This window comes from Cervus elaphus, chromosome 19, assembly GCF_910594005.1.
Source record: "Cervus elaphus chromosome 19, mCerEla1.1, whole genome shotgun sequence".
NCBI classification, from domain to species: domain Eukaryota; kingdom Metazoa; phylum Chordata; class Mammalia; order Artiodactyla; family Cervidae; genus Cervus; species Cervus elaphus.
Window position 1 is genome coordinate 16818897 of NC_057833.1, and position 16365 is coordinate 16835261.

Consider the following 16365-nt stretch of genomic DNA (forward strand, 5'->3'; position numbering starts at 1 on the left):
ATAATTTTAATAAAGCACTTAGTAAATTTCCTATTATATAGAAAACACTCAATAATTATTTATTAGGATTATTATTTCAACCAATAATATTTATTCTCACAAAACATTAGTGTTACCTGTTATAGGATTTATGTATGATGAATGATAAGGTCAGTATATCTATCTAGGATTCTGAATATTTGAATTTTATTTATGCTGTGTAGATTACAGCTACTTGACATTTATTTCATGTCATCACACTTACTTAGACTTCTTTTCCTAATCAAAAAATGACAGGTCTAGACTAGATCAGAGGTCAGAAAACTACTACCCATGGCCAAATAAGGCTTGTTATTGGAGCACAGTCACACTCAGTTGTTTACACATTGTGTTTGCTTTTGCACTAGGTGGCAGAGTTAAGTAGTTGCCATTAAAGCTGAAAATATTTGTGTTCATTCCTTTGTCTAAATTCTTCACCAGATTATTTTAAAAAGCTTTCCTGTGCTGATATTCTATGGTCTATTTGTAATATTTATTTCTAAATGAGCCAACCTGTTTGAAAGGAAGAATAATGGAAATTGAGTGTAAATAGATCTTCCTTTTCCTATATCCATGGAACCGAACTCCACGGATTCTCACTGAGAAATCACTATCCCCAGACCTCTATGTTTAATTATGATCAGTTACTTACACAATTATGATGGTCAGTAAGTGGTGGTAGATAACAGTTTGTTCTGATTTTCCTCTACGCTATGCTTGTAGCACTCCTTGGGTCAAGCTTACTGACTCCTGTCACTGTGAGCTGTCTCAGCTTTACCTCTTACTTGACTTACACTAACGGTAGCTCCTCAGCCAGATGAAATAATTTCTCACATTTACGATCTGCTGCCTTGTGAACCTTCGTACTAGGTCAGGCCCACAGTGGCAGCTATCCATTTTGGGGCCAAGATTATATCACACCTTAGATTTATAATTTCATTTTGAAATCACTTTCCCCCAAAACTATTTTTCCATTGACTAAGAAATTCAAAGCATCCTGTATTCCACAGTCAACCTGAAATAGACCCCCTTGAGTCATCTCTAATTTTCCAGCAAAGTTGCTCTTTCCTCAGTTAAATCTATCCTGTCTCTACTCTCATTCTATAACATCTTGCATTGATACAAATTGCCGTGTAATTTCAGTTATCTAACTTGTAAGGAGTAGCAGCACATGTTAAGCACTCAGTAAATAATGGTTGTCCCTACAATGTCATTGTTACTCACTCGTTCAGGAACTGGCAGGTTGAGATACAACGTCGGCACCATTCTAGAATTCCTAATGCTTTTGCATTAAATAATTGGCTTTCTATGAAAATTCAGCTTATATATCTAAATACGAATGAACAGAAAAAATATCTCTGGTATCTAATGGAGGAAAATAAAATAATGATTCAGAAATGTAGAGTCACTTTAAAAACATATAACAGAATGTACTCTTGTTTCTCTTCAGATTGCATACATCTTTTACCTTTGGCTAAACAAACAAAAAAACAAATAATTGGTGTAAGTTCTTATTCTATAGTCAGAATTCAGCCACTTCATAACTACAATACTCTGAAACTGGGTTTAATTTGAAGAAATTATAGCAGATAGTAGGATTTATAAATAGATATCATGGAGTAAGATTCAAATTTTATATATATATATACATATACACACACATACATAAATGCATATATAAAGAAAGGGGCTTCCTTGGTGGCTTAAATGGTAAAGAATTCACCTAGAGTGAGGGGACCTGGGTTGATTCCTGGGTTGGGAAGATCCGCTGGAGGATGGCATACCTACCCACTCCAGTATTCTTGCCTGGAGAATTCCCATGGACAGCGGACCCTGGCGGGCTACAGCCCATGGGGCTGCAGAGTTGAACACAGCTAAGCACAGCAGAAATGATGCTGAGATATATAAGATTTCTGGCCTATATATATACTTCTAGTCTATGTAGTAATAGTAGGGATATTATTCAATAAATAATGACAAACATTTCATTATCTAAAATGGAAGACAAGAAAGGGAATTAAAAGCCAGCATAGAGGGTATAAGCTAAGTATAACGAAGGGTTTCTATACAGTTAAGAATGTTTAAGCATAAGAATGGACTACCCAAGGGAGAATATCTTTTATAGGGAAAGAGATTTCAACATCAATGGAAGGTTAATCATGTTCATGCCTGAAGGTCAGAAAATAGACTTGACAGTGTCTCAGTGTTCCAATATAGCCCTGTGACTCTTAAGAATAAATTTTTGAGTAAATGTTATTATATTCTTTATAGTGAAAAGATTGTATACTTTCAGAAAGGATTAGCAGCCATATTTTAACATCATCTTCACACATTCACATTTATGGTACTCCCCTAAAGAGATATTTAAATCCTCTTACAAGAGAGTTTCCCATAGAGGCTATAAATGCAAACGTGGTTCCATATTGCCTTTATCTGGATCTGATGCTGAGCTCAGTGAACATTAGAATTTTTAAATGAATACATTTCAGAAGCACTGAGAAATGAACTTTAAGTGGCTTATATTGCTCATAAAGCCTGTAGCCTTTAGAGTAAAAATACCATGCATTCCTAGGAAATACTATTTGCTGTTCCTTAAACTCTATAACATAAAGTGTTAGGAAGCAGGCTTTTTATCGATGGGGGAAATACAAACATAAAATGAAGGAAGAAAGGGAGAACTCAGTGGCAATGGATTGGAATTGTAGATATCAACATGCAATTATGGATATATATATATATGTCAAAATTATTTATTTATAAGTAGTTACACATATATATGTTTATATCTGCATATATAATTACCCACTAAAATGGCCTAAAAATGATAAGACACTAGTATCAATAAGAAAACAGAAGTTCTTGTGTATATCAACTCTTGTACTGGGGCAGGGAAAATACAAGATTGACCTGAAATATTTTGTTTCATCAGAAATTCAAGAAGTGCTCAAAAACTGACAGGATACAAAAACTGTTATGGTAACCAGATCAAAGGAATAAAAAGAATCTCAAAGAAAGGAAAACCATAGGGAGAAGGGAAATAAAATTTTATATACCCTTTTACAAGTGGGGCCTTTTCTATTCCACAACACACAGGCCATGGATATGGACCAAGAACTGATTCAGGGACATTTAATAACTAAAAAGAAAAGAAATCAGCAGAGCTTTGGCTTTCTCATGGATCTGGAGAGACAACAATTAGAAGCTTGCCAGTTTCTAGTGAACAGGATGGGGGGGGAGAACTAAACCTGACTTGCCAAATGCTGAAACTGTACCCTGAAGTAGTGGTAGATGAGTCACTAAATTGTGTCCAACTCCTGTGACCCCATGGACTGTAGCCTACCAAGCTCCTCTGTTCATGGGATTTCCCAGACAAGAATACTAGAGTGGGTTGCCATTTCCTTCTCCAGGAGATCTTCCCAAGCCAGGGATCGAACCCAGGTCTCCTGCATTGTAGGTGGTCCCCTGCATTGCTGGTGGATTCTTTACTGACTGAGCCACCAGGGAAGAATAAAGCAAAAGTTCTTTGAAAAGCAGACTGTAATTCCTGGGAGTCTCATGGACTTAGGAGGACAAGAATTGATTTTAGGATCTGCCTGGAGAGGGAGCTTTTTCAGAACAGCCTAGCATCTACCTGTTCACTTTGGACTAAGATAATCAATCTTTGCCATAGAAAAGAGAATTAACCTGGAGAATAGGGAAGTCATAAACCATTAACTGTGAAGTTAATTATGGGTACATTACTACCTCTTCCATGAATACATGTGTATTTCCTGTCTAAACTCATTTTCAACTGGCTACTTATCACATTTTCTTGGATTTCTAAAAAGTAATTTTAGCTCAATGTGTCCAATACCAAATTCATAACCCCTATGTTCACATTACTGATTTATCTTTTGCTAATATTGATTTTATAGACAATGTTACCACCACCCATCCAAATATACTAGACAAAAATCTAGATTTACTCCCTCTCCTACAGATCAATCATCAAACTGCCAATGTTGTGTTCTGAATCTTTCTTGTCTTCTACACTAATGGCATCCATTCTGGTCAGGGTACCACTTGGTTCTACACATGGACTGTATGAACTATGGTCATAGCCCACTCCTTTTTTTTTTTCCTGTATCTATCCTATCCCTCCTGCCATGCATGCATGCTAAGTCACTTCAGTCATGTCCAACTCTTTGCAACCCTACTGTCTGTAACCCGCCAGGCTCCTCTGTCCATCAGATTCTCCAGGCAAGAACACTGAAGTGGGTTGCCATGCCCTCCTCTACCTCTATCTTCTCAACCCAGGGACTGAACCTGTGTTTCTTGCATCTTCTGCATTGGCAGGCAGATACATTACCACTGTGTTACCTGGGAAGCCCCCAATATGATACAGAAAAAAAAAAATTACAATTTGTGTAAATTCCAAACACAGTCACAAAATTATTTACATAAAAATGCATAATGTAATTTAATTATGCTATCACAGTAGTATTTACAGTTCCTTCTATGAACTTCTGGGTGTCCTTAAGACCATTTTAGGAGGTCAACAAAATTAAAAATATTTTTTGTAACAATATTAAAGAGTTTTGCTGAGATGAAATCTGCACTGATGTTACAAAAGCAATTTTGCATAAAATTATGGCACTTTGACGTGAATTAACGCAGTGGCACTAGGCTATACTCATGTGCATTATATTCTTGCCATTCTGAACTTACAGTAAAGACATACAGGTTTCACTTAACAACGTTCTTGATGAAGCAGCGCAAATTATTGCTTTGATTCAAATTTTGACCCCAGAGTACATATTTTTCAATATTCTGTGTGAGGAAACGGCACTTAGTCATAAAGCACTTCTGCTGCCTGAATATGATGGCTGTTGTTAGGAAAAGCACCTGTGTGAAGGGAGGAGGTAGTAATTGTTTCAGTTGCAAGGTGAATTAGTTGTTTTTTCCACCCCACAGGTTTATGAATTTAATAAGTTTTTGCCATTCAGTCCCTATTTGTAGCACCCAATAATCCTTTGAAATGCCAGACAAACCTGGCAGTGACAACAGGATTTCTGACCTCCAGAATTTAGCAGCTCAGGTTGTCTAGCATTTTGTTTTGCAGTGACACTTGCACTGGTATCTCTCCGAAGCTGGCAGACTTTAAACGTACCAGTGAAAAAGAACTTTTTCCCCTCTAAGGGGAAGAAAAAAACAAAAATCACTCCTCAAAACCTGGCAGATCTGGCTGCAAGGTCCTTCCCCCCATCCCATCTCTCCAGGATTGTTTTTTGCAGTAGAGCAAGAGAAAACAAAATCTAATCTGAGTTACAAGAAATGAAACAATGATGGCTATAACAGAAGTGACCAAGAGGAACTGAGATTCTCCTTTATCTCCAACATCCAATATATGTGGTTCACAGAAAAACAGGAAAAACAACAGGTCCACAACAACTCAGATTACAAAAATCTGTTCATCCAAGGGTGGTGGAAGTCAGGGCAAATGGCACCGGGTGGGGGGGGGGTGGGGAATGTATTCCCATCAGTTCAGGTAGGGGGCCTGAAGAGAAGCTGAAAAAGAGCTGCAGAAAATCCTGTGATCCTTTCAGATTCACCAATGTTAGAAATCAACGTGCCAGGGTCAGGAAGAGTCTGCCTTAGGTGCACCAGACAAAAGCCCCAATTTCCTCAGAAAGAAGGGAACATGCAGAGGACCCTTGCCTGGTGGGTCCTGCTTTTCATAGTAGGGAGGGTGGACAAGGAAAAGAGCTGTCACAGGGTCCTCCTAATCCTGTCCATCCCTTCTTGATGGCCAACACAGTGAACTGCCACAGCCTTGCTTGGTAGGAGACTGATGCTGTGAAGGGAGCTTTTCTGCAGAGGTTGAGCTACTAACGGCAGACTGCAGTAAACCGTTTTGTGGAAGGTTCTGTTGCTTAAGGAAATCACCATGGAAAAGAGGTTACAGCTGGAAAGTCATGTTTGGCCAGGAGTATTTATTTCATTGGGCTTCAGCAGTGGATCAGATGGTCAACAATCCGCCAGCAATGCAGGAGACCTGGGTTCAGTCCCTGGGTCGGGAAGATCCTCCAAAGAAGGGAATGGTTACCCTCTTCAGTAGAATTCCATGGACAGAGGAGCCTGGTGGGCTATAGTCCATGTGGTGGCAAAGAGTCAGACATGACTGAGTGACTAACACTTTCACTTTTTGCTTCATTGGTGCTGATAAAAAAATGAAGGGAAGAGAGCAGAGAAAAGGCAGCTAGTGATAATGTAGGAGGTGGGGTGCCTGCTGGGAAGTCCACCATAGTGAGTGGAAAAGAGACATACATTAGAGATTAACCAGTTGACCAACAAGATGGATTAAAAAGAGACCCACAAATATTTCCTAAATATTTGGAAAAGAGCCTGCAATTGACATATTGAAGACCATGTCAGTAGGGAATGGGTGAGGCTTCCTCCCTGATACCGTAAGTGCCAGGTTGGCTATATTCTAAAATCACATCACATTCACAACTTTGCTAAGCACAAAGAGAAGGAGCACTGAAAATTGATGGGAAGAAATATTTCAGCCAGAATCAAACATCTCTATGGAGAGATGGATCCCCAATAATTTGGGCCATTACTGACTGAAGCACAGGAATACACACTCGATAAAACTGGGAAGAGAATGAAGCAGAAAAGTCTGCCACTTCACATACAGCACTGAGAAATTCAACTAGCAATGGGTGGCTCAATCTTGGTTCCTCTTTTATACCCTGGACTCTACTTGCTCTTTCAAACACTCCATTAGCCTTTATAGATGCTGGTCCTCTCTCTCAAGCTTAATTTGAACATCTAGCTATGAGATGGTACAACTTCCAGAAACAGGGTCCTTGATTCTCCAGGAAAGGTACTGCAGAAAGATTTTGACACTGTCTGCCATCTCTTCACCACTCAAACTACCAATGACACAGAGGACAAAGAAGCATCCCCAAATCTGTCACCATGAAGGATGGGCAGCTTTGTTGCTCTGGCCCTGGTTCCCTGCCCACCGCCAGCCAGACAGGCTCCTTGGAGCACCTTGCCCTGGCCTATGTCTCCCACAACAGGTGTTCTCAAGGCAGGGCCACAACACCCGCACACCCAGGTCCTATGGAGCTGGGGGTAGCGTGTCTGTTGGGAAGTCCAGGTGTTCTTAATGAAATCATTTTCACTAGAGAGAATTTCTGGCAGGTAAACAATGCTTATTCAGACTTGAGTATTTTACAGATTGTCTTAGAATGTAAAGAAATGGATTTATTTCTTCAAGGAAAGCAAATACTTTTGTTCTGAATGGTAACACTCAAGTTTTCAACCAAATATTAGAATTTTGGAAAAGGTACCTCTGAAACCTTTACAGATTTCCAGTCAAGTTTTTCCTTCAAGGAAAACAAACACTTTTGTTGTGAATGGTAACACTCAAGTTTTCAACCAAATATTAGAATTTTGGAAAAGGTACCTCTGAAACCTTTACAGCTTTCCAGTAAAGTTTTTCCTGATAAGCCGGACAGAAACATTGAAAAGTAAAAGTTGCTCAGTCATGTCTGACTCTTTGTGACCTTGTGGACTATACAGTCCATGGAATTCTCCAGGCCAGAATACTAGAGTGGGTAGTTGTTCCTTTCTCCAGGGGATCTTCCCAACCCAGGAATTGAACCCAGGTGTCCTTCATTGTAGGCAGATTTTTTTTTTACCAGCCAAGCCACCAGGGAAGCTGATACTAACATTACTTGATTTCATTTAAAAATGTATGTCAGCATTTGGCATATCTACATAACTCAATGAACCAATATTTCCTTAATGACCATAATGTAACATCACAAATGGATAGGGATGCAGTCAAAGGGCAAGATAAATAAATGGATTGTAATATAAGGAAGTGTAAAAAGTTAATTGATATAGTTTCACATTTCATATGCATCCAGTTTTAGAGAAACTGTTACCTACCTGTTCCTGTCAGGTTCCAACAAGCATCTTCCGGGCCCAGTATCCTTTGAGCCAATGAGGCGTTCCCATTTCAGCTCAAAAACAAGGGAAAGGTTTAGTTTTTGATCAAGGAAAGAAGCGGTGTGAGTTAGCTAGCTCTACAGCAAGAGTCCCAAGCCTCTCGGATCTAATGCCTGATGACCTGAGATGGAGCTGATGTAATATTAATAAAAATTAAGTGCACAATAAATGTAATGCACTTGAATTATCCCCAAACCATCTCTTGCTCCCTGGCTGTGGAAAAAGTAGTCTTCCGCAAAACCAGTCCCTGGGGCTAAAAAGGTTGGGGATGGACTCCAGCTGTGCAACCCACTCCCAACAGGTCATGGGCAGGGCTGCTGCATGGGGTTCTTTAAAACGAAGAGAGCAGAGCGCTGTGGATTGGGCACAGCTGCCCTGCTCCAGCTAGCGATTTCAGGGCAGGCACAGCCTCTCAGCAAGCGGTGCCCGCCATCTTGAATTTCAGTTTTTCCGGGGCGTTCTGTGAGCTGATGCAGCCTTTCATTCCAGGATCTTTGGTTTGAAGCTGAGGACAAATCCTCTGTACATGGCACCCTATGATCAAGTGAAACCAGACTAAGCACAAAGGAGAAAGAAAACAAAAAGGTTAGACTTTATATTATTACACAAATTCTATTTTTATTTCCCGGGAGTTTTTAATAGCCTTTGCCCCGTGACAAAAACTGCTGCTGCTGCTGCGTCGCTTCAGTCGTGTCCAACTCCGTGTGACCCCATAGACGGCAGCCCACCAGGCTCCCCCGTCCCTGGGATTCTCCAGGCAAGAACACTGGAGTGGGTTGCCATTTCCCTCTCCAAGGCATGAAAGTGAAAAGTGAAAGTGAAGTCACTCAGTCGTGTCCGACTCTTCGCGACCCCATGGACTGCAGCCCACCAGGCTCCTCCGTACATGGGATTTTCCAGGCAAGAGTACTGGAGTGGGGTGCCATTGCCTTCTCTGCATGACAAAACTACTACCTGTCAAATTCTGTGTGGTTTCAAACATGTATGTCCACTTTATTTCTGTGTGTGGCTGGCTTTTCCTCCTGTACTTTAACTGAAGTAATGTATCACAATTGACTGAATGTAGAAATATCAGAATCCAGTTATCTTGTAGTAGGCAAGTCTATAAGACATTTGCGAAACTGTAAAACAATGTCTCTATTCTCTAGTTTGGTTTTAGAATATTTAATGTTTATTTAAACGTTTTTGTGATAACATGAATTTATTTTTATTTTACATAAAATAATATTTTTAAATTCCTCATTTTCATTTTTAACAGGGAAATAAAAATAGATATAGCACCTAAAAAAGAAAAAAAAAATCTCTGTGGGGTTGTAGTTATTTTTAAGACTATTATTAAAAACCCTGGAGAAGGAAATGGTTACCCACTCTATTATTCTTGCCTGGAAAATCCCATGGATAGAGGAGCCTGGCAGGCTACAATCCATAGGTTTGCACAGAGTCAGACATGACTGAAGCAACTCAGCAACATTTTTAAAAAAGTCCTGAGAGCTGAGAGCTTGAATACTTCTGTGTGTCAAAAGAAGATAACATGATATATAATGATACTAATTTTTTAAGTTTATTTTTAATTGGAGGATAATTGCTTTACAGTATTGTGTTGGTTTCCACTGTACAACAATGAAAATCAGCCATAACTATATACATATCCCCTTCCAGATAAGCCTCCTTCCAATCCCCCATCCTACCCCCCTAGGTCATCACAGAGCTGAGCCACCCGTGTTATATATTAGTAGCAGCTTCCCACTGCTTTTATACACACGATAGTGTGTTTATACCTATGCTCCTCTCTGTCCCACCGTCTCCTTCCCTGCTGTGTTCACGAGTCCTTTCTCTATGTCTCTGTCTCTATTCCTGCCCTGCTGTATTTGCTATACTACAAGGTGAAGAGTCCGTTCATGGGACAAAACTTTAATAGAGTGGGATCATGATCCTCTTTCATTCCCTCTCTGACTGAGAAAATCTGATTCAGGAAAGAAATTATAAAAATCTAAGCTGGAAATAAAACACTTGCTATTGAAAATGTAATTACTAGTATTTCATGTCCTGGGGGTTTTTAATCCCCTGCATTCACTGAACCTTAATTACTACCTACATTTCTCAAACATAAGTGTGACCCTTCCACCAGAGACACCGTGGCCTCACCCTGGACTTCTATCAGTGGGTTCATGGTTATCAATCTGCTTTCACTTTGGCTCACCTAGTTCCCAGGAACCATAGTGAACTTCTGGTAAGACAATTTTTATTTCACCACTTTCCTAGTTAAAGCTCTAGAAAAAGAAAAAGAAAGTTTGTTTTTATATTTATTTTTTTGTTTCAAAGTTAGCAAACTCATTCCCCTTTCAACATGGTAACTTAGCTATATATTATCTAATCCTCCCAAACCAATCAGCCTTCTCTTCCTCTCCCCATCCTTGCTTACTTTGTTCCAGCCACTTCTTTTTTTTCTTATAAATGCCAAGATACTTCCTCACTCAGACATGTTCCCAAAACTCTAGTTCCCAAATATCTAGCGGATATTCACAGCGCTCTGTTCTCATCTCAGCACTTGTGTACCACTATAATTGTACTCAGTGTATCAGTACCTGTTACCATATGTATACTGTATATTGTATGTGTATTTATATGTATGTGTGTGTGTGTAGACATACATGTGCATAAACACATATACATAAACACAAACATATATATAAATATACATTGGGGATCCTTCTCTTCTTTAGCTCTCCCATCTCATGAACTGACACTTCTGCCCAAATGGAAGGAAGAGAGAAACAACATCCCTTTCATTCAGATTCTACTGATATCAGGCATACAAAATGATACTTTTGTTTGCATTAATAATTAGCTACAAAGTATAGTAACACAGGGCTTCCTGGTGGTGCTAGTGGTAAAGAACCTGCCTGCCCATGCAGGAGACTTAAGAGATACGGGTTCCATCCCTGGGTTCAGAAGATCCCCTGGAGAAGAGCATGGCAACCCACTCCAATATTCTTGCCTGGAGAATCCCATGGACAGAGGAGCTTGGTGAGCTATGGTCCATAGGGTTGGAAAGAATTGGACACAATTGAAGCGACCTAGCTTGTATGCCAAGTATTGAAAACATATTCCAAAAGGAGAATATGAACAATTGCCTTATAACATCATTTACCTCAAGTTCTTCATTTTGTAGTTAAAGAAACAAATAGAAATTAATATAACTTAATTTCAAGTCACATAATGGGCAAAACTAAATTTCAACAGTTGCCCATTTAAATGATTCTAAGAATAATAGGATATTAAATATAAAAAAAATTGTTTGCCCCAAATTGCCATTCCTCTTTCATGAAGTCTGCTACTTTCTATCCAATATTTTGAATGTAAAAATGAAAGTAAAAAGAATATTGTGATTTTGAAATGAAGAAATATTAAGAATAAATTTAATGGTGATTTCAAACCTTTACCACTTCAACTGTTAAAGAGAAAATGAAAAGTGATTACAGTCACACTCTTTGTTTGTGACTCTTTGGTTTGAATAATAATGAAAAAAAAAAGAAAGACAATATGAAACCATTCTAATCATCAAGAAACTTTGTCAAGGAAGCAAAACATTTAATGGACAAAATCTCAATCTTTTCAAGTCAAACTGTACTTTGTAGTTCAAAAACTACCCCTAATCGTCTCTATTTTATATGTCCTAAGCAAATCTTTGGTTTACTAATCATGATCCAGCAATCTTTTCCTCACCTATGAAGTTACTTAAGTGTCTATTAGTCTTTAGGCTGCTCTTAAATACATAAAAATCTAATTTGCAATTTATAATGATAATAATGAGAAAGAAAAGCTATAAACACAAAATTATCCACTTAGAGCATTGCCTTGATTCAATTACATTTTATAGATTCATTTACTTGTTTAAAATTTGCAAGAGAGTAATATCTGTACTTTCTCTGTTTATGAAGAACATAAAATTGCAGTAGTCATGATTATATTAAAAAAAAAAGCCAGCTGCTTCCTTAAAAATACATTACTATGTTTTAATGATTACCATAGGCATGATATTATTTTACATTTAGTTTGATAATATGGGTCATGTAAGACGAAAAGTATCTTAATGTCAAATGAAAACTGAAATAAATGTTTATGATAGTTTTATGTTTATGATATTATTGAACTGAAAATGAAATGAAATCCGATTTTATTTTTAGAAAACAAAATGACTACCATTTTAATTAAAAAATGATGAGCTGGTTATTATTCTTGCATAGTAAGTCTATAGATACGCTGCTTGAGGTTATCACTATAATAACCTTAATTATTGTCTTTGTAGTCTGAACAAATTATCTGTGCTTTAGCTCAGCTGATGATCAAATGGAAACATTTTCATAGTGCCAAGCTGCAAATTCAGTGACAAAAAAAGCTGCAAATAAGACATTTTGCAGCAATTTCATGTTTTGAGATTGCTAATCATCACCTATGTAATCTTTCTGCTTCTACAGTTTCAAAGGTTTATTAGAGATCTACAGGACAGGCAGATATAAAATATCTGGGTCACAGCAGCTTACAACTGCTATTGATTCTCTGTGCAACTTCGTTAGGATGAAAAGGGAGTATATACTGTAGGGGAAAGTTTCAGCATTCGACAACCAGCTTTATGCTGGGATTATGTATAGTTTTCATCGATTTAAAGTAAATGAAAATCATCATGTAAAAGATGTGAAAGAGAGTTTTAATTGAGTTTTCTGTGTAATAAAACTTAAAAGGCAAAATGTCAGCTTGTCCCTTTTCCTAAGCTCACTATTATTGTCCTACTTATTTTTTTTTTAATGAATTCCCCAGGATTGTCAAAATTCTTTCCATATTTATTTCCAAAATGCATACACACAACTTTCTTTAAAAAAAAATTGTTTTTAATTAAAGTATAGTTGATTAACAATGTTAACTTCTGCAGGACAGCAAAATGATTCATTTATATGTATATATATGTCTTATTTTTTAAAATATTCTTTTCCATTATGGTTTATCATAAGGTACTGAATGTGTTTCTCTGTGCTAAGTCTAGGACCTTGCTGTTTATTTAATTATAACAGCTTACCTCCGCTAACCCCACCTCCCACTTCATCCCTCCCCCAACACCCTCTACCTTAGCAATAGCACGTCTGTTCTCTGTGTCTGCGAGGTCTGTTTCTGATTCATAGATACATTCATTTGTGTCATATTTTAGATTTCACACGTAAATGATATTATATGGTATTTGTCTTTCTCTTTCTGACTTTGGTTGGCACTGAAGTGTTGCCCAGCTGGTTCTGTAATATTGGTGTATTCTCCGTAAGCATTTGATACACTGTATTTGAAGCATTTTGCCCTTGGATAAAACACATTCATTTAAAGGAACTATAGGGAATTACCTGGCAGTCCAGGGGTTAAGACTGTGTTTTCATTGCGAGGGCCCAGATTCAATCCCTGATCAGGGAACCAAGTTTCTACAAGCTGCACAGTGTGGTCAAAAATTAAGAAAAAAAGAAAGAAACTATAGTTGTTTGGGTTGGTAGTTATAGGAGAATAGAGATATAGGGCTCAGTAAACTCAGACACAGAAACTAATGATTGTATTAAACAGTATATGTATCAAAGAGCACAGTTACACAACCATCTTAAGAAAGACAGATACCATTTCAGTGAAGAAATTAGGACATGTTTCATAGTATATTGCAACCAAGTAGGACCATGGAGGGACTTCCCAGGGGCAGATCCTTCCCCACCCCTCTCCCTCACCTCTTGTTTGTGAAAAAGCTTTAACCTTCTAGACCTTTCCTAATTTCCAAAGAACAAATTAAGTGAGGGGGAAAAAAAAACAAAAACAGAAACAAAAGAAAACAGTCAAGCAAGACAAAATAATAATAATTTAGTCATAAAACACAGTCAAGGACTGTTAATTCCTCCTTGAGGGCTATAGACAATTTCCTGAGCCATATCCTTGAATTTTGCAGACACTAAACCCCTTGCCAGGTGGAATAAGTTAACTGCATGCTGAATACCAGCAGGTAGGCCCCAGATCAGCAGAAGGTTGATGATTGAGATTCCCAAAACATCACTTTGTTACCTCACCATCAACCAATCAAATGAGAATCCTTTGGCCAGCAAGGAGATCAAACCGGTCAATCCTAAAGGATATCAATCCTGAATATTCACTGGAAGGACTGATGCTGAAGTTCCAATACTTTGGCCACCAGATGTGAAGAAACCATTCAATGGAAAAGACTCGGATGCTAGGAAAGATTGAAGGCAAGAGGAAAAGGGGGCCGCAGAAGATGAGATGGTTAGATAACATCACTGACTCAATGGACATGAGTTTGAGCAAACTCCGGGAGGTAGTGAAGAATAGGGAAGCCTGGCATGTTGCAGTCCATGGGGTGGCAAAGAGTTGAACAGGACTTAGTGACCAAGCACACAACAGTAACCAATCAGAGGATTTTACACAAGCTGATCACACACTGTGACCTCTCTCTCACACTGTCTTTAAAAATCCTTCCCTAAAAGCCATCAGGCAGTTCTGAGCATGTTGCTTGGGCCTATGATAAACCTGTACTTGCCTTTGCTACAACCTGGTGTCAGTAGACTGCCTTTGCTGTGTGTCAGGCAAATTGACCCATGTTTGGCTCCATAACAATATAACTTCAGCCTTAAATGACAGTGATGCAATACTTAAATTTACAAGATCTCTTATTCTGAATATCTGAAAGGATCTTATTAGCAGATTTCTTATCAGCAAAATTAGAATTCCATGGGTTGAGATAAGTTTTAGAATTATAGAAACTAGTTATTGAGGAAATGTCAGAAGAAATAGTCTGAAAGAAAGCATAGTGATAGAGAAGCTTTCCTGGATAAAACTTTTTAGAAAATGATTGATTTTTATACATCAAGAAAGTCAGTGAGAGCTGTAGGCTTATAATCTTGTCAGGATAATAGTTGTAACATTTTTTGTTTTGTTTTAAAGTTTAAGTCAGCTTATTAAATTTACTTTTGATGTGTTTTTAATTTCTTTTAATAGAGAGGTAGGATAGCAAAATAGGAGCACATTTCTCTGAAGCTAGATTTTCTGAGTTTATAATTCAATATGTGGATAAGTTCCTTAATCTCTGTGGTTTGTGGGAATAATAAAAAATGTCCACCTGATAAAATGGTTTGGGAGATTCAATGAATTGATACATAAAAAGATCTTAGGGCAAAACTGTTCACATTATAAGTATCACACAAATGTTTACTAAGTACCATTATCAGTATTTAGTAGTCCCAGTGTGCAGTATAAGCTAATATATAAGTATCAGTGCCAAATTGACAAAATCCAAAATGGAAGAAGCTGATGATCTCCAGCTAAATTAATTAGAAAAATCATCCCTGCAATAGCTTTAGAAAGAGCACCTCCAAATACAAAGATGATAAACTTATTGTGTGGCAATTATTTTATTCATCTCTTTAAGTAGAACGTTTTGGTGACAGGAATGAAATATTTCTCATTATCAAATGAGAATAGATAGACTTTAGAAAGCTTGCAATCAAGACAGTAGCCCCCAAATCAATAAAAATAGGTTTATTTTATTGCTACCCTAAGCCTATTAGTTCTGAGATTTTTGTGAAAGTTGTTTCCTCTAAACATAATAGTAAACTTTTGCATGCTTATAAACTACAAAACTTCTTTTCAGTGCTTTGCATTAATGTTCACAATTGAGTGTCACAACAACCTTAGGGAGTATATATCCTTAGCATTCCTAATTTAAAGATGAGGAAAAAGCACATTACGATTAAAAAAAAAAAAAGCTTTCCCATAATCACACAGCTAGAAATTACAAAGCTGGTTCCAGTAATGGCAGAGTTGCTTATATCAAATTAACCCTCCTACAGGAAACATTACCAACTGGTGAGCAAATATAAAAAATCATAGTTAAAGGTACTGAAGTGTGAACAAAGGCTCACAGATATGTGAAGGAATTTAACTCCTGAATGGAAGGGCTTAATTTGGGTGAGATCTCCATTTATACCCCTTTCTTCTAAGGTCATTTCTTAGTCCCTATTGAGCAGAACACAATCAAAAGTTACACTCTTACTGGCCTGAGGAATAAGTGACATTAAGAGAAACTGGAAAGTGAAACGAATGTTGGGATATGAGAGAGCCATAAATGTATACGCCCAAAATACACATATAAATTCCCACAGATTTTTTTTATTGACCTCAGAACTGAAGTTAAGATTCCAAAGATGAGAGGGAGAAAACTTCACTTGGAAAGCTAAAATACCTGAGCAGAGGTCTCAGCTGCTTCTCGATGCAGTTTGGAGTTATCTTGACAACATAGAGAAATGTGACAAA

At 37.8% G+C, this 16365-nt stretch overlaps 1 pseudogene; it reads right to left on the reverse strand.

Annotated features, from left to right (window-relative positions):
• LOC122675195 overlaps positions 1-6919 on the reverse strand; it is an 87495-nt pseudogene extending 80576 nt beyond the window's left edge.
• Between the last annotated feature and the right edge of the window lie 9446 nt (positions 6920-16365).